The 25,240-nt window shown below is 45.4% G+C and overlaps 1 pseudogene; it reads right to left on the bottom strand.

Moving 5' to 3' along the window:
- Window positions 1-25,240, bottom strand: part of LOC115122166 (microtubule-associated serine/threonine-protein kinase 1-like) — a 70,550-nt pseudogene that overhangs the window by 11,108 nt on the left and 34,202 nt on the right.

Below are 25,240 nucleotides of genomic sequence, written 5' to 3'. Positions count from 1 at the left end.
ATTTTGTTTGATGTCGATCATTTCATTTCTTCACGCTTTGACAACTATATGCACACATTTATAAACTCAGCATTTATTTATTACATTTGTCTAGAAATAGTTTTTGGTCTGAGTGGTAATGGAAAATGTAGAAATCTAAATATATTACTGCAAATTCATTTTGAACGCCTGCCAAGGTTGTGTATACTGTGGTGGGTTTCTCTGCTCTATATACAATGCACACCTGTTTGTCCAGGAACTCTCTGGTGTCCTTCTCAATGTGTCCCTCGTACAGGTTAGTGGTGAGGCTCATCAGACCCATCTTAGACAGGCCGAAGTCAGTCAGCTTGATGTGCCCCATGGAAGTGATCAGAAGACTGGGGACAGACAGGTCAAAGGTTACCTGAAACACTCTTCGTGTTTGTAATATAATCAAAATTTGAGTTCACTCCAATGAGTCCCATATGATAATTGTTCAATGCCAACCCAAGTGAGGTCTTACTTGTCTGGTTTGAGGTCGCGGTGCACGATGCCATAGTTGTGGATGTACTCCAGTGCCAAGACGGTCTCGGCAAAGTACATGCGCGTCATCTCCACGGGCAATGCCCCAATGTTTTTCAGCAGGGTGGCACAGTCTCCCCCTGGCAACAGATAACACGTGATCAGGCTGACTGCTAACATTCCCATCACCAGCAATGTCCTAAATGCTGCTCTTGTCCTAAACAGACAACAAGTGGTGCCCAGTGTATTATTGTGTTAACTTACCCTCCACATACTCCATGACCATACAGAGGTGCCTGCGGGTCTCAAAGGAGCAGAACATGGAGACCACGAATGGGTTCTCAGCGAAGGTCAGGATGTCTCTCTCTACGAAGGCCTGCTGGATCTGGTTCCTCAGTATCAGGTTCTGCTTGTTGATCTTCTTCATGGCGAAACGCTGACGGGTCTCCAGGTGACGGACCAGGTAAACAGCTCTGGAGACACACACACGCATACACACAGTTAGTAATCTGATTTTTTACACATTTTACTGAGTAAATCCAGTGTTTTCTCCTAAAACCATTTAATGGACATCAACAATATGGCTCAGAGACATGTACTAATGTAACATTCATATGCGTGAACACACCCACACCAACACTCACACCCACACCCACACTCACCCATAGGCTCCATTGCTGATCAGCTTTATGGTCTGGAAGTCAGCCTCTTCGGGCGTCTTCATAGCGCTCATCTTGCCCTGAGGGAGAGAGCATAACAGCAGGGTAAGATGAGACTGGATCTGGCCAGACCTCCAACACCAGGCCCACAGGAGTGACGTCATCTTTTTCCCCCAGTGCTACCCTTGTCTTCCTGACTTCTTGTCCAGTTAGCTGAATTTTGGCACCTGTCCTGATGGTTGAAGGAGGGCTGATTGCAGGCCTACAAGGCACTAGAGGATATCCTGCTTTGACTTCAGACTCTAATCAAAGCAAATGGACTCAATTACGTAGAGTATTGTCCACTGTGCCAAGTAATTAGTAGAGGAAGCAGTCATATTCATTAGTCAGCAGGGCCTTGGACTACAGTTTGACTTAACTCAAAGGGACAGAGGGAGAGGGGGGTTGATGGTGGGTGGGCTGGGAAGAGGTGGAGTAGGGACAATGTTCTCACCTCTGTTGAGTCGTCTGTTTCTGGGGTGAGAGGTCCCTCACTGTCGTAGCTGTCCAGGTTCACCATTTCTGGGGACATACAGAGGGAGTACCTATGAGCTGCCTTTCAGCAATACATAGAGTGAGAGAGCAACAGTAGTCAACACAAGTCAAGGTTTCCTCTTTCTCTCTCTCTCTCGGACTCATTCTCTCGCTCACCCTCTATAGGGTCTCGTGTCAGTCCCAGCTGGCTGATAATGTAGCGAGGGATGTCCGTCTTCATCAGGTGTCCCTCCTTGGCGTGGTCCTCTGCTGCCTCCAGCAGGTGGTAGAACTCCTCTGGATTAAACTCCTGAGGGACAGGAACAGGGTGACCACATTCAGTGTGACACAGGTATAACACTGCTTGAATCAAGATATAACTAATTTTATTGCACGCACTACAGACGTTATATCGGTTCGTACACTACTTTTATGAAGCCATTTTTTAAAAATAAATATTTGAATTTTCAAGGGGGCCCTCAGCACCCTCAGCACCCTTACTTCCCGCGTCTATGCATGTACCAAATAAAAAATACAAGTTAAATGGGTTTCCATCACATTTTCAACTGTATTTTGTCACAATTCTTTTTTGTATATAGCGAGTGTGCCCACTCTGGTATTGGCACAGTACTGTATCTGTTGATCCCTGCGATCCCTGCGATCTGTTGACTAGAGCACAGCCTACATCATGGGTATTACACTCTTAACCTACGAGGTCGGAACCTGATGGTTTTCTGTTTTATCAGATAATTAATTGCACTCACCTGGTGTCCCAGGTCTAAATCATTCTCTGATTAGAGGGGAACAATGAAAGAAATGCAGTAGACCTGGCTTCGAGGTCCAGAATTGAGTTGATGAGATTATTGTGGACAAAAGAGCGACATCATTTTTATTCGTCAAACAGCACCCAATCATCGATGATGATGTCACCAGAATAAGACCCTGGATATTTATTGGAAAGGAGCATCAAGCTCACCTTGCACTTTCACCACCCTGTGAAGTTCATCATAAATGATTTAATCTGTAGCCTAATAAACTGCATACTTCCCTAACTAGTTGTAGTGGGAGGACCATACAACATGTCATTGCAAGACACTAAGTTAACTTCCATTTGATGGGTTGTTATTTCAATATTTGAGCATAAAAGAGTCAGAGTGCAGTATAACTACAGTATGCTGCAAATACTGCGTCCAGTTTCCATCGGGCCTGTCATGTCATTTTTTTATCCAACATGCCCTTTACGCACATAAAAAGGTTGGATGGAAGCCAAGTTCATGAGGCCTGCTGGCTGCGGTCACCCAGAGGACAGGACTACTGCTCTGCCAGAGACCCTGAGTCAGTCTGGGCTACACACACAGGCTCAAACTATAAATGACACAGTCACGGTCTGTGAGACTCAGACAGCACTTCAGGGGGCCGCTGGTATTTGTAATACTGTAGCGAGGCAAATGAAATTTTAATCTAAATGCAAATGGAATGGCTAGCCAGTCAGATTGGGCCTTTTATCAAGGTGCTTAGTTGGAGCTCAGTATTTTTGCCCTAATGTGTAATAAACCCCCTGTTTAAATGTTCATAATGATTTGTCTTTGGTCCAGGCCAGGGATATGGTCTGTTAAATAATTAGTGGGGCCATGGACCGTGAATATGACTGTGAACACTCCCATGACCATTACCATGACTGTGATTGTGTTGAGAGTTCTGTGTTCTGTTCTCACCAAGCACTCCAGCAGCCTTGCTGGGCGAGAGATGATGATGAGGAGTTTCTTCACCAGCTCTGTGACGAAGGCCACCTCTGAGCTCTCTGATCGCTCATACGCCTGAGAGAGAGAGGAATAGTTGGAGGAAGAGAGAGAGAAACATTGAGGGAGAGAGAGAAGTAGAGAGAGGGAGAGACAGACAGCGACAGACAGAACAAGACAAAATAAATCAAAGCTTTGCAGCAACGTGGGATGTGAGAACAGTTATATTCCAGGCAAAACTAATCCAATCAAACAGAATACTGGCAACCCAGAATAATCAGAACGATTTAATCAACCCGTCAAACAAAGGGTGCAGATTAAGTTCCTTGATAGCTTCTATCCACTCAGACAAATCACACACACAATTAGCCTTATTTTACTCCTTTACTCGTTCTTATCCTTCTGAAAGGCATAGTGCTGTCATTTGAAATGAGATGATAGGAACTAACTGTGCCTCTCAGCAGCCTGCAGCTATGCCACCCAGACCTGAGAAGAGCCTGATATTGAGACAATGTGGCTCCCATTCAACAATTCCACTCAGGGCTATGCTGATGTTATACACTGCAACAGTGGCTTATGGGCAGCTCTATAACCCCAGAACTGACCTGTCCTGGCACCTATCATAACATCTTAGCCTATAGTTGCAGTGCTTCTGTGACTCACGTCATTGAGCAGCTTCTCCAGGTTCTCCTGCAGCTCAAAGAAGTAGACAGTAGTGATGAGGCCCTTGCGAGCTTTGGACAGGCAGTCCCTGGACAGCTCTGCTATCTGATGGTGGATGAAGCTGATGACCCCGTCGGCCAGCGGCAGCACGCTCTCAGGGTAGAAGGCATTGATGAACTCTGCTAGATGCTCCTCCATCTGAGCCGTGGCCTGGGAGAGGGAGATACAGGAAACAGATTTAGGAGAGTTCTATCTATTTCAAGCTGAAATAGTTCCGTTTTGCTCCACTGAGCCGTGGTATTTCCATCATTCTCACTTCCACCTGTTTAAAAGTAGACATAACTCCTGACATACAAATCAGAGAGGAGGCAGCCTCGTTTCCCCTCAACTTCCATAGGAGAGAGTTTCTCTGACATACAGTACCACACTGAGCAAACACCATAACCTGCTTCCTTTTGATACCAGTCTGCTCTAATCAATCCTTACTTGCACTTGAAAGTGTGTGAGAAAATTATGTTTTTTGTGTGTGTGTGTGTGTGTGTGTGTGTCATGTCTTACTTTGGGGAAGCGCTCCTTGTACACATGGTTCATCATGACGATCTCATTGTCATAGCAGGAGGGGGAGCGTCCAGGACTGAGGCTGCGGGAGCGCGGTCGCATTTGTGGTGAGCAGCGGCCCCCATCATCGTCGGTGATGCTCTCCGTGCTGCCAAAGTGCTTGGACAGGAAGTGCAACTCGTCCATGGTGGGCTGGAAGGGCAGCTGGTGTAGCCGCTCCTGAGACGAGCTGGAGGACTGGAGGGGGAGGAAGAGAGGGAGAAGGAGGAGAAAGAGAAGGGAGGAAGAGTGGAGGTGTTGGACAGGAGACAAAAGAGGATGAAAATTGATGTTCTCTCATACATGAAATCCAGTTTTTGTATTGGCCAGAACCATAGCTAATCATGTACTCTGGTGGCTCTGGCTATACTGGGAAATGGGGACAGTTAACCTCATTCATCTGTCTCACCTCTGAGAGACAGAGAGAGACACTAATGAAGTGAGCACAGCACCAGGGTCTGCTACATTAATCTGTCCCTTTCAGACACAGACTCATTTACCTGCTGAGTCAAAGCAATGGGACTTGACATTCACCACAGGCTCAATCCCAAATCAATCCCAATTGGCATCCCTGCTTAAAACAATCAGGACAAGGATGGATGGAAGGACGGGAAGATTATCTCTGTCACTGCATTTCATGGTTATAAATGTTATGTTATTCATCGATGCTGCTTTCTCAATATGTCTGCCAGGGTTTTGAAAAAGCACAGTTTTCACTCCCAAATGGATCTGTCTCCAAAATAGTCATGGTCAGACTCAGTCCAGGGGAGAGGAGTATATAGCCTGGTTATTGTTATTCTATTGTGTTACTTTTTACACTTAGTTTATTTGGTAAATATTTATTTTTATTTTTTTTATTTTTTTTATTAGAAGCCACCCTGCCAGCTCCATACTAAGTTCCATGTCTGGGCTCATTCAGATATATATGTGTTGTTTGTTGATGTATTATTTCCAGTGGGGTTATTTAGCTAAATAGAGCCTGTGGTGAATTGGGCACCGAACAGCGTGTACTATCTATTTTCTCCTCTTTTCTACTCTCCTCTCTCATCCCACCGGTCTGGTTCTTATCTAGCTACCCTCTGTTCCTCCCTCTCTCACTGGCCAGACGAGAGCAGTCCCCAGGCCTCTGATGTTGTGTTACATAAGTGAGAAAAAGAGAGAGAGAGAGAGAGAGAGAGAGAGAGAGAGAGAGAGAGAGAGAGAGAGAGAGAGAGAGAGAAAGAATCCTGAGGGAGGAGAATCAAATACAGAGAAAATGTGGGTCGAGATGATGTGTGTGCCGGTATTTGTGTGTGTCTATGAGTGTGTGAATGAGAGAGAGAAACTGAAGAAGTCCCCGAGGCAATGACAAAGACAGTAAGAGTGTACCATAGTGTTAGAAAGAGAAAGGAGACAGAGACAGTAAGTGTACCATAGTGTTAGAAAGAGAAAGGAGACAGAGACAGTAAGAGTGTACCATGGTGTTAGAAAGAGAAAGGAGACAGAGACAGTAAGAGTGTACCATAGTGTTAGAAAGAGAAAGGAGACAGAGACAGTAAGAGTGTACCATAGTGTTAGAAAGAGAAAGGAGACAGAGACAGTAAGAGTGTACCATAGTGTTAGAAAGAGAAAGGAGACAGAGACAGTAAGAGTGTACCATAGTGTTAGAAAGAGAAAGGAGACAGAGACAGTAAGAGTGTGCCATGGTGTTAGAAAGAGAAAGGAGACAGAGACAGTAAGAGTGTAGAAAGAGAAAGGAGACCATGGTGTTTAGTGTACCATGGTGTTAGAGAAAGGAGACAGAGACAGTAAGAGTGTACCATAGTGTTAGAAAGAGAAAGGAGACAGAGACAGTAAGAGTGTACCATAGTGTTAGAAAGAGAAAGGAGACAGAGACAGTAAGTACCAGTGTACCATAGTGTTAGAAAGAGAAAGGAGACAGAGACAGTAAGAGTGTACCATAGTGTTAGAAAGAGAAAGGAGACAGAGACAGTAAGAGTGTACCATGGTGTTAGTGTAAAGTTAGAAAGGAGACAGAGACAGTAAGAGTGAGTGTTGCCATGGTGTTAGAAAGAGAAAGGAGACAGAGACAGTAAGAGTGTGCCATGGTGTTAGAAAGAGAAAGGAGACAGAGACAGTAAGAGTGTGCCATGGTGTTAGAAAGAGAAAGGAGACAGAGACAGTAAGAGTGTACCATAGTGTTAGAAAGAGAAAGGAGACAGAGACAGTAAGAGTGTACCATGGTGTTAGAAAAGAGAAAGGAGATAGTGTTAGAAAGAGAAAGAGACAGAGACAGTAAGAGTGTACCATAGTGTTAGAAAGAGAAAGGAGACAGAGACAGTAAGAGTGTGCCATGGTGTTAGAAAGAGAAAGGAGACAGAGACAGTAAGTGTACCAGTGTTAGAAAGAGAAAGGAGACCATAAGAGTGTTACCATAGTGTTAGAAAGAGAAAGGAGACAGAGACAGTAAGAGTGTACCATAGTGTTAGAAAGAGAAAGGAGACAGAGACAGTAAGTGTACCAGTGTTAGAAAGAAAGGAGACAGAGACAGTAAGAGTGTTAGAAAGAGAAAGGAGACAGAGACAGTAAGAGTGTACCATAGTGTTAGAAAGAGAAAGGAGACAGAGACAGTAAGAGTGTACCATAGTGTTAGAAAGAGAAAGGAGACAGAGACAGTAAGAGTGTACCATAGTGTTAGAAAGAGAAAGGAGACAGAGACAGTAAGAGTGTACCATAGTGTTAGAAAGAGAAAGGAGACAGAGACATAGTGTAGAAAAGAGTGTACAGTAAGAGTGTACCATAGTGTTAGAAAGAGTTAGAAAGAGAAAGGAGACAGAGACAGTAAGAGTGTACCATAGTGTTAGAAAGAGAAAGGAGACAGAGACAGTAAGAGTGTACCATAGTTTTAGAAAGAGAAAGGAGACAGAGACAGTAAGAGTGTACCATAGTGTTAGAAAGAGAAAAGACAGAGAAGTAGAAGAAGTGTGCCATAGTGTTAGAAAGAGAAAAGACAGAGACAGAGAAGTTAGAAAGAGAAAGGAGACAGAGACAGTAAGAGTGTACCATAGTGTTTCCTTTGTCTGACTTCAGTTTTAAAGAAAAGACTAAGAGCTTTTTAGGAAAAGGCCATTGATGCATGAGACAAAGCAGGGTAAATCTGTGCTACCGTGGAGCTGGGCGTGTTGGTGCCATATCCAGAGGAGGGCAGAGATGCCAGGGACCATCGACAGTAAGAGTGTACCATAGTGTTAGAAAGAGAAAGGAGACCATCATAGTGTTAGAAAGAGAAAGGAGCCCTTCAGAAGAGAAAAACAATGTACAGTATTAAACCTGAGAGCATCAGACTTCTGCCCAACATCCTCAATGCATCCACCAATGGAAGTAATATGGAAATATGCGAAGGAGGCGACATACATCCTGTATAACACAACTGATCCACCGTATTGTGTTAGTCATACAAGCCATCCGAAGGGAGAGGGAATAGAGTGGAGTGGCCTGGCCATTGTGTTTCTATGGGGCTGCAGCATGCTGCAGTGACAGACTGGCAGAAGGATTTGATAAATGAGAGCCGTGAGTACAGGAAGCTATTACTGCTCCTGCCTCTGGTCCTCTAACTCTGACTGACTGACTGGGAAGAGATGGGATGACCTCCTGGCTAGGCTCTTTGGCTTCCTCTCACCACTGATTCTGAGAGGTGTGATCATTCTCACTGGGAGGTGCTAGACCTGCATCTAACAGGTATTCACCTCTCCCTCCCTCTCTCACACACACATACACACGCATGCATACACACAGTGTCAGGGAGCTGTTACCTTCTGGAGGAGGCGAATGAGAAGTGTGCCGGGGTGCTGGAAGAGAAGTTGCGTGGGCTGTCCAGAGGGCTACTTCCTGGAAACATAAAGGAATGGGAATAGAGAAACAGACAGAGCATGAAAGAGGAGGAGAGGTACTGTATAATGACGTGTTTACAGTAGGATGTTTGCAGTCCGAGATGGCTGTAGTCCGTACCGAGGTGTCCAGGGAGGGGCAGAGGAGAGTGTGGGCGGTGGGGCAGAGTGGGGGAGGTGGTGGTCAGGATCAGACTCTTCCTGTTACTGGTACGACAACTGGAAACACAGAGAAAGACAAATAGAGGGAGTTTTATGAACAATGATGTATTAGCAGGAGACCTTCTGTGAAGGTTTAGTGTGGTACATAAAAGAGAGAGTGTGTTACTGCAAGTGTGTGTGTGTGTGTTTTCAAATGTGTGTGTGTGTGTGTTCGTGTGTGTGTGTGTATGTGTGTGTGTGGACATGTGCGTATGCAGGGCTCACTGCAGGAGGACCAAGGCGATAAAGAAAATTCTATTTGCCATCAATCCCCAGCCGTCGCCTCTCATGCAAGATAAGGGTGAAGAGTAGGAAGGAGGGAGAGATACAGAGAGAGAGAGAGAGAGAGAGAGAGAGAGAGAGAGAGAGAGAGAGAGAGAGAATGGGAAGACAACAGGATCCTCTCAAATCCATGGGAGAATCTCAATCCTAATTGGAACCTCCACTCCACACACTCTCATCCATGTCGTACTACACATGATGACTCTGAGTCACACACAGGCGTTCTCAGTAATGGCACAAGGTCTCTTTAATGACACTAAAAGCCCACAGCTCAGATCCATTTGAAACACACTCAGATAGCTCCATCACCAGCACTATGACATATTGCCCCATCCACTCATACACTTAATACTGTATGCACTACCAGTCAGTCAGTGTAGCTTGGCTTTTACCGTCAAGGAAAGGAGGAGAGATGCTGCGTTCATATGCTGGTCGGAAATAGGAAACTCGAAAATGTCCGACTTGCTGATTTGTGGAATGCGGCAAGTGTATAACAACAACCAGTTAGCAAGATATTCCTAGTTCCATATAGCATGTTAATGCGGGAAGAGTCCTGCTGTTTTTCCACATCCTACCTCTGTCACACAGGGGAGAGGTTATACAGACGTGCTTGTTGCCATAGCTGCAGGAAGTAGGGGTGTTGAGGGTGCAGAAACACCCCCTAAGAAATCTGAATTTTAAAAATATATAAATAACAATAAAAAAATAGACATTGTTTTTTCTCCACAAAAGTGGCGCACTGGGCCTTTACTAGTACTTTATTAGCCCTCCGTAGCCCGGAAATATTTTTCCCCAAAAAGTGTCTCAAGCTTGAACAATACAACATTTAACTGATTGAAAGTAAGAGGAAATCAGTGAACAAATTCCATGGTCAAGGCTACGATGGCGCCAGAGCAATGAATGAAGCTTACTCAGGTGTTCAAAAGCGCATATCAGACCGGGAGCCTAATGGTTTTTAGGCAGGCCTAGCTCTTCATGTGTTTAAGTTTAGAAAACTATCTCTCTGCAGAAGCGACAGTTACAGGGTTGGTAAAAACAGCTTGATTGCTTTAGCAACATCCGAGAAACTGGGCAGAAGGGAATGGTACTTCAAATACAGCAATTGGACATCTTTAATTGAGCCTCTCATTCTCCTTCAACACGTTATTGAAAGAGATTAATTGCATCGAAAAGTTATTTAACAATCTGCAATGTTTGAATTTCCAACTTCAATTACTGAACAAGAAATTACATTATTTCCGCCAGCAAGCAGTCTAAAGATGGCAGCATTGCGACACCATGTATAGTGTTGTGAAATGTTAACACCATGTATAGTGTTGTGAAATGTTAACACCATGTATAGTGTTGTGAAATGTTAACACCATGTATAGTGTTGTGAACCATGTATAGTGTTGTGAAATGTTAACACCATGTATAGTGTTGTGAAATGTTAACACCATGTATAGTGTTGTGAAATGTTAACACCATGTATAGTGTTGTGAAATGTTAACACCATGTATAGTGTTGTGAAATGTTAACACCATGTATAGTGTTGTGAAATGTTAACACCATGTATAGTGTTGTGAAATGTTAACACCATGTATAGTGTTGTGAAATGTTAACACCATGTATAGTGTTGTGAAATGTTAACACCATGTATAGTGTTGTGTAACACCATGTATAGTGTTGTGAAACACCATGCATAGTGTTGTGAAATGTTAACACCATGTATAGTGTTGTGAAATGTTAACACCATGTATAGTGTTGTGAAATGTTAACACCATGTATAGTGTTGTGAAATGTTAACACCATGTATAGTGTTGTGAAATGTTAACACCATGTATAGTGTTGTGAAATGTTAACACCATGTATAGTGTTGTGAAATGTTAACATGAGGAACTGGGTACTGGACTTCCTGACGGGCAGCCCCCAGGTGGTGAGGGTAGGTAACAACATCTCCACCCCGCTGATCCACAACACGGGGGCCCCACAAGGGTGCGTTCTGAGCCCTCTCCTGTACTCCCTGTTCGCCAACGACTGCGTGGCCATGCACGCCTCCAACTCAATCATCAAGTTTGTGGAAGACACTACAGTGGTAGGCTTGATTACCAACAACGACGAGACGGCCTACAGGGAGGAGGTGAGGGCCCTCGGAGTGTGGTGTCAGAAAAATAACCTCACACTCAACGTCAACAAAACAAAGGAGATAATCTTGGACTTCAGGAAACAGCAGAGGGAGCACCCCCCTATCCACATCGACGGGACAGTAGTGGAGAGGATAGTAAGTTTTAAGTTCCTCGGCGTACACATCACGGACAAACTGAATTGTTCCACCCACACAGACAGCGTTGTGAAGAAGGCGCAGAAACGCCTCTTCAACCTCAGGAGGCTGAAAAAATTTGGCTTGTCACAAAAAGCACTCACAAACTTTTACAGATGCACAATCGAGAGCATCCTGTCGGGCTGTATCACCGCCTGGTACGGCAACTGCGCCGCCCACAACCGTAAGGCTCTCCAGAGGGTAGTGAGGTCTGCACAACGCATCACCGGGGGCAAACTACCTGCCCTCCAGGACACCTACACCACCCAATGTCACAGGAAGGCCATAAAGATTATCAAGGACAACAACCACCCGAGCCACTGCCTGTTCACTCCGCTATCATCCAGTTCACCCCGCTATCATCCGCTATCATCCAGAAAGCGAGGTCAGTACAGGGACCGAGAGACTGAAAAACAGCTTCTATCTCAAGGCCATCAGACTGTTAAACATCCACCACTAACATTGAGTGGCTGCTGCCAACATACTGACTCAACTCCAGCCACTTCAATAATGGAAATTGATGTAAAAAATGTATCACTAGCCACTTTAAACAATGCCACTATATAATGTTTACATACCCTACATTACTCATCTCATATGTATATACTGTACTCTATACCATCTACTGCATCTTGCCATCTTTATGTAATACATGTATCACTAGCCACTTTAAACTATGCCACTTTTATGTTTACATACCCTACATTGCTCATCTCATATGTATATACTGTACCCGATACCATCTCCTGCATCTTGCCTATGCCGTTCTGTACCATCACTCATTCATATATCTTTATGTACATATTCTTTATCCCTTTACACTTGTGTGTATAAGGTAGTAGTTGTGGAATTGTTAGGTTAGATTACTCGTTGGTTATTACTGAATTGTCGGAACTAGAAGCACAAGCATTTCGCTACACTCGCATTAACATCTGCTAACCATGTGTATGTGACAAATAACATTTGATTTGATTTGAAATACATGGGTAGCCATGAGAAAGCCCCCCATAGCGATCAACTATCGAGGATCGTAATCGGGCGATGTAGGCTTGTACACAATCGCCCAACCTTACACACACACACACACACACACACTGTGTGTAGTTACAGTAGGTTAACGTATATCAATGGTTTTAGGAACAGCAGTGACATCAGGCAGGATTTACGCTACCAACTGCCTAGCCAGTTGTAGCTCAATCTTGGGTGCAATGATCACGTTCCCGCACTGACTGACTGTGTGGAGGATCATTGATTTAACGTTACGTTAGCCTACATGATACTGTCGTGTCTTTACTATCATTAAATTGAAGACTTATAATTTTTATCAAAGATTCTCTGTAACTAGTATTACGCGATCAACTTATTAATCATGTAAATGTAATTAATTAGGAAGTCGGGGCACCAAGGAAAAATATTCAGATTACAAAGTTATAATTTCCTAAAATAACTTTTCAGATATTTTATCTGATCAATTAGTCTTGGAATTCATGAATTATTTACTTTACCTCACATTAGTCTCATTCCAAACTTTGTAAATTGTTGGTTATCTGCACGAACCTAGTATCATACTCACTCATTCATCCTTTGATCATATTACTCCAGTGCTAGCCTCTCTACACTGGCTTCCTGTCAAAGCAAGGGCTGATTTCAAGGTTTTACTGCTAACCTACAAAGCATTACATGGGCTTGCTCCTACCTATCTCTCTGATTTGGTCCTGCCGTACATACCTACACGTACGCTACGGTCACAAGACGCAGGCCTCCTAATTGGCTGGAGGCAGGGCTTTCCCCTATAGAGCTCCATTTTTATGGAACGGTCTGCCTACCCATGTCAGAGACGCAAACTCGGTCTCAACCTTTAAGTCTTTACTGAAGACTCATCTCTTCAGTGGGTCATATGATTGAGTGTAGTCTGGCCCAGGAGTGGGAAGGTGAACGGAAAGGCTCTGGAGCAACAAACCGCCCTTGCTGTCTCTGCCTGGCCGGTTCCCTTCTTTCCACTGGGATTCTCTGCCTCTAACCCTATTACAAGGGCTGAGTCACTGGCTTACTGGGGCTCTCTCATGCCGTCCCTGGAAGGGGTGCGTCACCTGAGTGGGTTGAGTCACTGATGTGGTCATCCTGTCTGGGTTGGCGCCCCCCCCCTTGGGTTGTGTCGTGGCGGAGATCTTTGTGGGCTATACTCAGCCTTGTCTCAGGATGGTAAGTTGGTGGTTGAAGATATCCCTCTAGTGGTGTGGGGGCTGTGCTTTGGCAAAGTGGGTGGGGTTATATCCTTCCTGTTTGGCCCTGTCCGGGGGTGTCCTCGGATGGGGCCACAGTGTCTCCTGACCCTTCCTGTCTCAGCCTCCAGTATTTATGCTGCAGTAGTTTATGTGTCGGGGGGCTAGGGTCAGTTTGTTATATCTGGAGTACTTCTCCTGTCCTATTCGGTGTCCTGTGTGAATCTAAGTGTGCGTTCTCTAATTCTCTCCTTCTCTCTTTCTTTCTCTCTCTCGGAAGACCTGAGCCCTAGGACCATGCCCCAGGACTACCTGACATGATGACTCCTTGCTGTCCCCAGTCCACCTGGCCGTGCTGCTGCTCCAGTTTCAACTGTTCTGCCTTATTATTATTCGACCATGCTGGTCATTTATGAACATTTGAACATCTTGGCCATGTTCTGTTATAATCTCCACCCGGCACAGCCAGAAGAGGACTGGCCACCCCACATAGCCTGGTTCCTCTCTAGGTTTCTTCCTAGGTTTTGGGCTTTCTAGGGAGTTTTTCCTAGCCACCGTGCTTCTACACCTGCATTGCTTGCTGTTTGGAGTTTTAGGCTGGGTTTCTGTACAGCACTTTGAGATATCAGCTGATGTACGAAGGGCTATATAAATAAATTTGATTTGATTTGATTTGATCCTATACAACAATTAGATGTAAACCCCATATCTGAGGCTATTATATAAACAGCATTATGGCAATGTGGCCACACCATCTCCCATGAGCCTCCCCAAGTTGTAACAAACAGACCAGTTCGTAGCTGGATTCTTCACCGATCTTTTATACTTTCTCCGGAACATGAAATTTGTTCGTACCTCAAGTTCTGTGAGGTGGAAGGAATTCCTTTGTTCTCTATGAAAATGTACTCTCTCTATACTGTGTGTCCATGAGGAGATCCTCAGGAATTTACGACGTCTCTCTGGCCACAGCAGCCTAGTTGAAGGAGGAAAGGGGGAGGCAGGGAGAGGGGGTTGGGCTCGCCACACCCAGAGGCAACGTCATGACAATACACTAGTAAAGTAATAAAATATATAGCTGTCGGCTATATTAGCCAGCACTTACCATTCTTTGTGCATCTTCAAATGTCGAACAAAGTTGGAAGTTGTTGCGCCTCCGTCTGTAATTTCCTTCCAGCATGTTTTGTAAGTTGCAATCCGTTTTTTGTTGATACAGCGTTGTCTTTATATCCGAAAATAATAATTTTGTTTATCATCTTTCCAAGGGCTCCATCTGAATTCACCCGCCGACATTCCTCTGCACTGCCACGAACAATTTTTTCTCAGCTGGCACAATTTGATTGGCTGCTGTCCGATTCAAACTGTAATCTGTTAAATGAAGAGTTGATGCGCTGCACACTTTTTTAATAGCATCATTTTTCATATCTGAGCTTGGGGAGGGTATCAAGTAAGGTCGAGTCAAAAGGCTCAAGTCCAAGTTAATAAGTCACAAGTCATTGGTGTTAAAGTCAAAGTCGAGTTGCATGTCATCATATTTGTGACTCAAGTCTGACTCGAGTCCAAGTCATGTGACTCGAGTCCACACCTCTGCCAAATAGGCCTACCAATAAACATTTATCCATTAGCTAAAGCTCTAGGCTACATGCCGTGGCACCACAGAAAGCCTATCATCGAATAGATGTCACAATTTCAGCACCATGGACAGTGATCAGAAGTCTATACTTTGTTAGTGCCTGTCTGGTTAACAGGAGGACGAACTCCTACCTTGTGGGGATCCAGAGAAGCTGCTTTATGCCAATGGCACAGATAGGGGGGTCTACCTATGTCAGAGGACCTTCCCCTTTGCCCTCCCACTCCTCAAGTGCCCTTTTGGGTATTTTTCTGTTTCTATTTCTATGTTTCTACTTTTTCTATTTCTTCAAAATACAGTTTTTGTCATTGTTGTTCTGAACCCACTGACCCCAAGTAATCGTGATGTCATCACCCACTTCCTACCCCGTCTGTTGGTTTGCACTGTACAGAGCTCACATACTGCCGGTTGTGCCTTTTCCCAATCTGCTCTATATGGAGATTGCGTGCTCATGGTATCCAAACATGCATGGCTTGAAATGCAGTCACCGTTCGAGTGTGTGTAGCAAGCAGGAGAGGCTGGTGAGAGGAGCTATAGGAGGACGGGCTCATTGTAATGGCTGGAATATAATACATGGAACAGAGTCAAACGTGGTTTCCATATGTTTGATACCTTTACATTTATTGCATTACAATGAGTCTGTCCTCCTATAGCTCATCCCACCAGCCTCCTCTGGTAGCAAGCCACAGCAACATAGCATTTGAGTAACACTTGATAACACTTCATTTAAATAGCCATCCATATTCGGTCTGGTGGTTGACTGTTACTGTGACAATCCAATTACTAACTCAACGACAAGCCGATGTGGATGACCAGTGCAACAGTGGTGCAATTCCATCGAGGTGCAATTCCCACTCTTTCTTCCTTCCGACTGGGCAGAAGCAGAGAGGCAGCAGTTGGTTCCCATACCTGTGTGAAGCTAGCCACAATAAGGATTAGCCACAATAGTGGAATTTGTGCTTCGCTTAAAAATTAAAGTCCCCAATTAATACTGACCAAAACAGATACAGAGTGGAATAATGCCATATTTGGACTAGATATTAATGCTAAACAAGGTTGGAATGTTGTTATATAACTTAAAAATAAATGCAATAATTTATTAATTGGACAATGAACAGTCAAAAGAAACCATTAATTGGTGGTATACATACATGCACATGTACAGCCTATAGAGTGTGTACCCATTAAATGGGGTATCAGACTATTCAGTGATACCTACAGATGACAATTCCAAAGATTTTACACAAATATTAGAGTCTTAGCTCTTAATGCAGGACTTTGACTGTGTGAAATCACCTCCCCAGTCAACCTACTACTTTTAGTGGACATTCATATTGGACTGTACAGCCTTACCTATAGAGTGTGCACCCATGGAATGGGGTATTAGCCTACTCAGTGACACCCACAGAACACAGCTATGTCTCGGGTCAGATCTTGGGTATTCGGGTTATGAGTGGACCAGAGAAAGAATTCTAATCCCCACCCAACTATTGCTGAACAACATATGTCATCCATTATTTTAGGGCACCAGGCATATCCCTTCAGCCTTTCCCAGCACACAGGCAGATAGGCGAGAGGAACTCTCCTTGACCACACACATACCCACTATCACCACACCCCACCACCACACACACAGTTTCTTTGACGTTGTTTCAGAGGAGTGTTTTTCAGTCTGAATAAATGCAGAGTCACTGGGACTAATAGGCTGATCGCTGAGTCATGACGTGAGCTGACTGTAGGATCACCCAGTCGGACAGACACAGAGGCAGTCGCAGAGACAACCTCCTCTATTCCATTGGGAGACAGTGACAGAGTGCTGCTATCAACCAATCACAGACAGTCTAGTCAGGCTGCAGGTAATGCTAATGATTAGCATGACTCTGCAACAAATCTGTTCAATCAACCCGTGTTTGCTCTATCTGTTTGTTTCAGTTGTGAAGATTATACTCCTGTGCTTGTGGTTATTACTGAGAATGTTGATAAAGAGTTGATCACAAAACCAGCTGTTAGCCTAAACCCAAATATCATCAACCACTATCCAGAGTGAGGAGTTAATTCATTTTTGTTTTCATTCCCTATCCTATAAAATATGATCCATCATCAAGCTTATAGTTATGGTCATTTACGGTCTCGACTCTTTAGCCTTTGCTACAGATGGATGCCTCTGTAATCCTAATTTGTGGTCCTCATCCCCAGCACTGGGCCTCTCCAGATTCAATCCTAATTAAACGTGAGGGAGAGGCTTTGGAGACGTATTAATTAAAGTTTCATTTCACTGCAGATGATGGTGGGACCAGAAAGCGACGGCGAGCACATTAAACACTGTTTCACTTGGCTTTCATCACGTTCGTGGTTAATTGTTTCTTCAGCGACTGGGGCTATTTAAAGAAGTGCAGGGCGCTCTGGGGCATCAGTGAGAAACCCAGAGTACAAAGAGCCTCACTGGCTGAGATTCTACTTCTGTGGTTCTCAAACTAGCAGGGTAAATTCACTCTCAATGCCGTGGGAAATAAATAGGGCTAAGTGTTCACACAAATATGTACACACGCACACAAAGGCACGCATGCAAACACACACACATGCAATTTAAGATGCACTACATGGCCAAAAAGATGTGGACACCCCTTCAAATTAGTAGATTCAACTATTTCAGCCACATCCGTTGCTGACAGGTGTATAAAATCTAGCACACCACCATGCAATCTCCATAGACAAACATTGCCAGTAGAATGGCCCATTCGGAAGAGCTCAGTTACTTTCAATGTGGCACCGTCATAGGATGCCACCTTTCCAACAAGTCAGTTCGTAAAATTTCTGCCCTGCTAGAGCTTCTCTGGTCAAGTGCTATTATTGTGAAATGGAAATGTCTAGGAGCAACAACGGCTCAGCCGCGAAGTGGTAGGCCATATAAGTGCGCAGAATGGGACCGCCTAGTGCTGAAGAGTGTTGCGCGTAAAAATCAAATGTCCAACACTCACTAATGAGTTCCAAACTTCCTCTGGAAACAACGTCAGCACAAGAACTGTTTGTCGGGAGCTTCAAGAAATGGGTTTCCATGGCCGAGCAGCCGCACACAAGCCTAAGATCACCATGTGCAATGCCAAGCGACGACTGGAGTGGTGTAAAGCTCACCGCCATTGGACTCTGGGGCAGTGAAAACACGTTTTCTGGAGTGATGAGTCACGCTTCACTATCTGGCAGTCCAACGGATGAATCTGGGTTTTGCGGATTCCAGGAGAACGCTACCTGCCCCATAGTGCGAATTTTAAAGTTTGGTGGAGGAGGAATAATGGTCTCTGCCTGTTTTTCATGGTGAAGGGAACTCTTAACACTACAGCATACAATGACATTTTAGATTTACATTTTTATTTAACCTTTATTTAACTAGGCAAGTCAATTAAGAACTAATTCTTATTTACAATGATGGCCTATCGGGGAACAGTGGGTTAACTGCCTTGTTCAGGAGCAGAACAACAGATTGTCAGCTCGGGGATTCGATCCAGCAACCTTTCGGTTAGTGTCCCAACGCTCTAACCACAAGGCTATCTGCCGCCCTGAATGATGATTCTGTGTTTCCAACTTTGTGGCAACAGTTTGTCGAAGGCCCTTTCCTGTTTCAGCATGACAATATCCCCCTGCACAAAGCATACAGAAATAGTTTGTCGAGATCGGTGTGGAAGAACTTTATTGACCTGCACAGAGCCCTGACCTCAACCCCATCGAAGTCCTTCAGTACACCCCCTTACTCATTATTTTAAAGGACAATTAGTGTTGGTGTAATGGCTATATAATTTAGGACCAGTCCCCCATGGCCCCGGGGCCCAGGCCTATTCTCTGGTTGCTCATTCAGGGTCACAGCCGGACAGGACAGTGGGGAGATGTGGCTGTTTGTTTCAGCCCCAGTGCCTAAGGCTGGACAGAACCGGCTGACTCCACACAACCTCCCAGCTGACAGGCTTCTCACTGCCTGGGGTTTCTCACTGAAGAGGAGGGAGGGAGATTGAGAGGAGGGAATAAATTAGGAGGGATGAAAAGGAAGGGAGAGATGGAGAAAGAAATATAGGTGGGAAGAAGACATGGAAAAGAACAAGGACAAGGGAAGAAAGGGATGGATAGAGAAAATAAAATCAAGTGGAAGAGAAAAAAGGAGTGAGGAAAGAGAGAGAGAGACAAAGAGAAATGAGGTAGGGAAAGGGAGGATGTTCTCCCAGTGGTGCTCATCATCCTTGCAGGTGTAACCAGTGTGAAATGTCTAGCTAATTAGCGGTGCGCGCTAGTAGCGTTTCAATCGGTGACGTCACTCACTCTGAGACCTTGAAGTAGTTGTTTACCTGGTTGTCGATGTGTTCAGAGGGTCCCTGGTTCAAGTCCAGGTTAGGACGAGGAGAGGGACGACAGCAACACTGTTACACAGGTGTCATGATGTTGGCCTGGGGGTAGGTTTATGATAGTCATAAATACCTCTGCCCCCCTTTTTCCTCTCTCTACCCTACTGATGTTACATTTGCAAAACCCCTTGGTTAACATAGAGATTCTGGGAACATCAGAAGGTGGGGGGAAATGAACTATATTCTGGTAACATTTACATTTACATTTAAGTCATTTAGCAGACGCTCTTATCCAGAGCGACTTACAAATTGGTGCGTTCACCTTAAGACATCCAGTGGAACAGCCACTTTACAATAGTGCATCTAAATCTTTTAAGGGGGAGGGGGTGAGAAGGATTACTTTATCCTATCCTAGGTATTCCTGAAAGAGGTGGGGTTTCAGGTGTCTCCGGAAGGTGGTGATTGACTCCGCTGTCCTGGCCGTGAGGGAGTTTGTTCCACCATTGGGGGCCAGAGCAGCGAACAGTTTTGACTGGGCTGCGGGAACTGTACTTCCTCAGTGGTAGGGAGGCGAGCAGGCCAGAGGTGGATGAACGCAGTGCCCTTGTTTGGGTGTAGGGCCTGATCAGAGCCTGGAGGTACTGAGGTGCCGTTCCCCTCACAGCTCCGTAGGCAAGCACCATGGTCTTGTAGCGGATGCGAGCTTCAACTGGAAGCCAGTGGAGAGAGCGGAGGAGCGGGGTGACGTGAGAGAACTTGGGAAGGTTGAACACCAGACGGGCTGCGGCGTTCTGGATGAGTTGTAGGGTTTAATGGCACAGGCAGGGAGCCCAGCCAACAGCGAGTTGCAGTAATCCAGACGGGAGATGACAAGTGCCTGGATTAGGACCTGCGCCGCTTCCTGTGTGAGGCAGGGTCGTACTCTGCGGATGTTGTAGAGCATGAACCTACAAGAACGGGCCACCGCCTTGATGTTAGTTGAGAACGACAGGGTGTTGTCCAGGATCACGCCAAGGTTCTTAGCGCTCTGAGAGGAGGACACAATGGAGTTGTCAACCGTGATGGCGAGATCATGGAACGGGCAGTCCCTTCCCGGGAGGAAGAGCAGCTCCGTCTTGCCGAGGTTCAGCTTGAGGTGGTGATCCGTCATCCACACTGATATGTCTGCCAGACATGCAGAGATGCGATTCGCCATCTGGTCATCAGAAGGGGAAAGGAGAAGATTAATTGTGTGTCGTCTGCATAGCAATGATAGGAGAGACCATGTGAGGTTATGACAGAGCCAAGTGACTTGGTGTATAGCGAGAATAGGAGAGGGCCTAGAACAGAGCCCTGGGGGACGCCAGTGGTGAGAGCGCGTGGTGAGGAGACAGATTCTCGCCACGCCACCTGGTAGGAGCGACCTGTCAGGTAGGACGCAATCAAGCGTGGGCCGCGCCGGAGATGCCCAACTTCGGAGAGGTGGAGAGGAGGATCTGATGGTTCACAGTATCGAAGGCAGCCGATAGGTCTAGAAGGATGAGAGCAGAGGAGAGAGAGTTAGCTTTAGCAGTGCGGAGGGCCTCCGTGATACAGAGAAGAGCAGTCTCAGTTGAATGACTAGTCTTGAAACCTGACTGATTTGGATCAAAAGGTCATTCTGAGAGAGATAGCCAAGGACGGCACGTTCAAGAGTTTTGGAGAGAAAAGAAAGAAGGGATACTGGTCTGTAGTTGTTGACATCGGAGGGATCGAGTGTAGGTTTTTTTCAGAAGGGTGCAACTCTCGCTCTCTTGAAGACAGAAGGGACGTAGCCAGCGGTCAGGGATGAGTTGATGAGCGAGGTGAGGTAAGGGAGAAGGTCTCCGGAAATGGTCTGGAGAAGAGAGGAGGGAATAGGGTCAAGCGGGCAGGTTGTTGGGCGGCCGGCCGTCACAAGACGCGAGATTTCATCTGGAGAGAGAGGGAAAAGAGGTCAGAGCACAGGGTAGGGCAGTGTGAGCAGAACCAGCGGTGCCGTTTGACTTAGCAAACGAGGATCGGATGTCGTCGACCTTCTTTTCAAAATGGTTGAAAAGTCATCTGCAGAGAGGGAGGAGGGGGAGGGGGAGGAGGATTCAGGAGGGAGGAGAAGGTGGCAAGAGCTTCCTAGGGTTAGAGGCAGATGCTTGGACTTTAGAGTGGTAGAAAGTGGCTTTAGCAGCAGAGACAGAAGAGGAAAATGTAGAGAGGAGGGAGTGAAAGGATGCCAGGTCCGCAGGAGGCGGTTTTCCTCCATTTCCGCTCGGCTGCCCGGAGCCCTGTTCTGTGAGCTCGCAATGAGTCTCGAGCCACGGAGCAGGAGGGGAGGACCGAGCCGGCCTGGAGGATAGGGGACATAGAGAATCAAGGGATGCAGAAAGGGGGAGAGGAGGAGGGTTGAGGAGGCAGAATCAGGAGATAGGTTGGAGAAGGTTTGAGCAGAGGGAAGAGATGATAGGATGGAAGAGGAGAGAGTAGCGGGGGAGAGAGAGCGAAGATTGGGACGGCGCGATACCATCCGAGTAGGGGCAGTGTGGGAAGTGTTGGATGAGAGCAAGAGGGAAAAGGATACAAGGTAGTGGTCGGAGACTTGGAGGGGAGTTGCAGTGAGGTTAGTGGAAGAACAGCATCTAGTAAAGATGAGGTCAAGCGTATTGCCTGCCTTGTGAGTAGAGGGGGAAGGTGAGAGGGTGAGGTTAAAAGAGGAGAGGAGTGGAAAGAAGGAGGCAGAGAGGAATGAGTCAAAGGTAGACGTGGGGAGGTTAAAGTCGCCCAGAACTGTGAGAGGTGAGCCATCCTCAGGAAAGGAGCTTATCAAGGCATCAAGCTCATTGATGAACTCTCCGAGGGAACCTGGAGGGCGATAAATGATAAGGATGTTAAGCTTGAAAGGGCTGGTAACTGTGACAGCATGGAATTCAAAGGAGGCGATAGACAGATGGGTAAGGGGAGAAAGAGAGAATGACCACTTGGGAGAGATGAGGATCCCGGTGCCACCACCCCGCTGACCAGAAGCTCTCGGGGTGTGCGAGAACACGTGGGCGGACGAACAGAGAGCAGTAGGAGAGCAGTGTTATCTGTGGTGATCCATGTTTCCGTCAGTGCCAAGAAGTCGAGGACTGGAGGGAGGCATAGGCTGAGATGAACTCTGCCTTGTTGGCCGCAGATCGGCAGTTCCAGAGGCTACCGGAGACCTGGAACTCCACGTGGGTCGTGCGCGCTGGGACCACCAGATTAGAGTGGCCGCGGCCACGCGGTGTGGAGCGTTTGTATGGTCTGTGCAGAGAGGAGAGAACAGGGATAGACAGACACATAGTTGACAGGCTACAGAAGAGGCTACGCTAATGCAAAGAAGATTGGAATGACAAATGGACTACACGTCTCGAATGTTCAGAAAGTTAAGCTTACGTAGCAGGAATCTTATTGACTAAAATAATTCAAATGATACAGTACTGCTGAAGTAGGCTAGCTGGCAGTGGTTGCGTTGTTGTTGTTCTATCTCTCTATAGTGCTGTTTCTTGTATTATGGTCTCTTGTTTCTTTAGAGGTTTCACTTTGTTGTCCTTTTTCTTTTCCTTTTTCTTCTGTCCTTATTTTGTCTTCCTTTCTTCTGTTAACTAGATATTTTTTGTTGTTATTCTTTGTAAGCTAGCTAGCTTCTTCCAGGAGAGTCCCTAGCAACTGCTTAGCAACAAGTAAACAATTCAGCTAGCAATTCAGCTAGCTAAGATAACTGTACAATTTTATGAAAAATAGTTACTTCTTCAATAGCCTGTCTTTTTTTGTCTGTCTTTTCTGTCTTTTGGTAATCTGACCAATTGAACATATGCGGTGGTACTTAATGAATATGATGTCAGTTTGGTTGTCATCTGAGACATTCTCATTAATGATACGATGACATAAACTCTACAGTGGAAAGTCTACATATCAGAGTTATAGGATTAACTTGGAATTATTGTTCAATTTAAATGTTTGAATATGAAATCATTCGTGATGGGATGAAATGTGATTTTAGCTTCTAAAATGTGAGAATTTGGTTTTCATAAGGTTAGGGCTCTGCTCAATCAGTGGCCCGCCCCTGTGAAGAGTCATGGGTTATAAAACTTTTCAGACACACCCTTCTCGCGCCACTATATAAAGCCTTGACGAAAATGTAACCTCCTGTTCCGAGGATATGACGACGGTCCGATGTCAGAATGGTTCAGATAATAACTACAGAACGAAGCCAACATCAGTGTGAGCTTTGGTTGCGAATGGTATGAACTTTGAACTCTTATTCACAACAGAAGTGATACCTCCTAGCCGTTGAGTTAGCAACAGCAACTGCAAACGAGGGTTAGGAAGGAACAGACAGAGTATCCCGTCTATCACACAACGATGTTACTACAACGTATCCAATTGACCACCAGAGACATTATTCAAAGGACAAAGGACTTGGTTTGGCAACACGACCTTCCATCTACCACCAACCTAACGAAGCGCAGCTCAGAGGAAAAATTTATTGCATTTTCCTTTTCCAAATGGGCGGTAATTTAAAATGCATAAAATGCTGTATTTACGATAGCACAGCATCTTCCTTTGGTCCTCAGTCTTCCCGCTCTTTCACTCAAACCCAGCCCTTTTCTTTTGTGTAACCAGCTGTCATATCTGTTCCGCCCGCTATGGACGTTTTCCTTTATGACGTAATTTGTAATCAAGTTATGATTAATTATGTGTATGTGTAATTCTGTGAAGAATTCGGGTTCGTGAAGATAACCAAGAATTTACAACTTTCAGATGAGACTGAGGTGACGATTAATATTGACTGCTATTGATGTAAAATATTATTAGGTCTTTAAGAGTTTATTCGGAAGATAACAGCTCTATAAATATTATTTTGTGGTGCCCCGACTCTCTAGTTAATTACACATACATGATTAGCTCAATCAGGTAATATTAATAGCATGTCATATCACTTAATCCGGCATAGCCAAAGACACGACACAGGTGTAAGGTAAACATGACCCAGTTCTTTCACAGTGCACACACACACACACACACACACACACACACACACACACACACACTATAATGTAAACACATGGAAACATAGCGAACACACACATTCACAAAAAAACATAGGCCCTTCTGCTTGAACAAAATGCCTGACAAATAGGAGCCCTCATCACCTTATTTATGCTTATCCTCTGCCTTTTCATCTATTCCCTGTCTCTCTTCCTCCATTCACAGCAGAGGGAACAGACCTCATTAATACTGAGCAAACCAAACCATGTCTCCCTCCATGCTAACAAACAGGCAGGTGCAACATTACATTTTTATGGATGTGATAACAAATTTGAAACGGATTATATTCTGAAGGACAAAGAGAATGCGAGAACGTGAAAGAGAGCAAGAAAGAGAGACACAGAGCTGCGATGGAGGGAGGACAAGAGAGAGAGAGCAAGAAAGAAAGAGAGAAGCTGAGGTTGAGATGAGGTACAGCAGGTGTTTACATCTGGCACTGGAGAGATGGATAGAGGAGGGGGAAAGAGATGGGTGGAGAAGAGCTGAGACTGGTAGAGGAAAGGAGGGGAAAGATGGATAGAGGAGGGGGAAAGAGATGGGTGGAGAAGAGCTGAGACTGGTAGAGGAAAGTAGGGGTAAGATGGATAGAGGGTAGCGTGAGCGATGGGTGGAGAAGAGCTGAGACTGGTAGAGGAAAGGAGGGGTAAGATGGATAGAGGGTAGCGTGAGCGATGGGTGGAGAAGGGGAGATATTAGTAGA

This window comes from Oncorhynchus nerka, linkage group LG21, assembly GCF_034236695.1.
Source record: "Oncorhynchus nerka isolate Pitt River linkage group LG21, Oner_Uvic_2.0, whole genome shotgun sequence".
NCBI classification, from domain to species: domain Eukaryota; kingdom Metazoa; phylum Chordata; class Actinopteri; order Salmoniformes; family Salmonidae; genus Oncorhynchus; species Oncorhynchus nerka.
The sequence above is the reverse complement of the archived record's forward strand: the minus strand, read 5'-3'. Positions and strand labels throughout refer to the sequence as shown.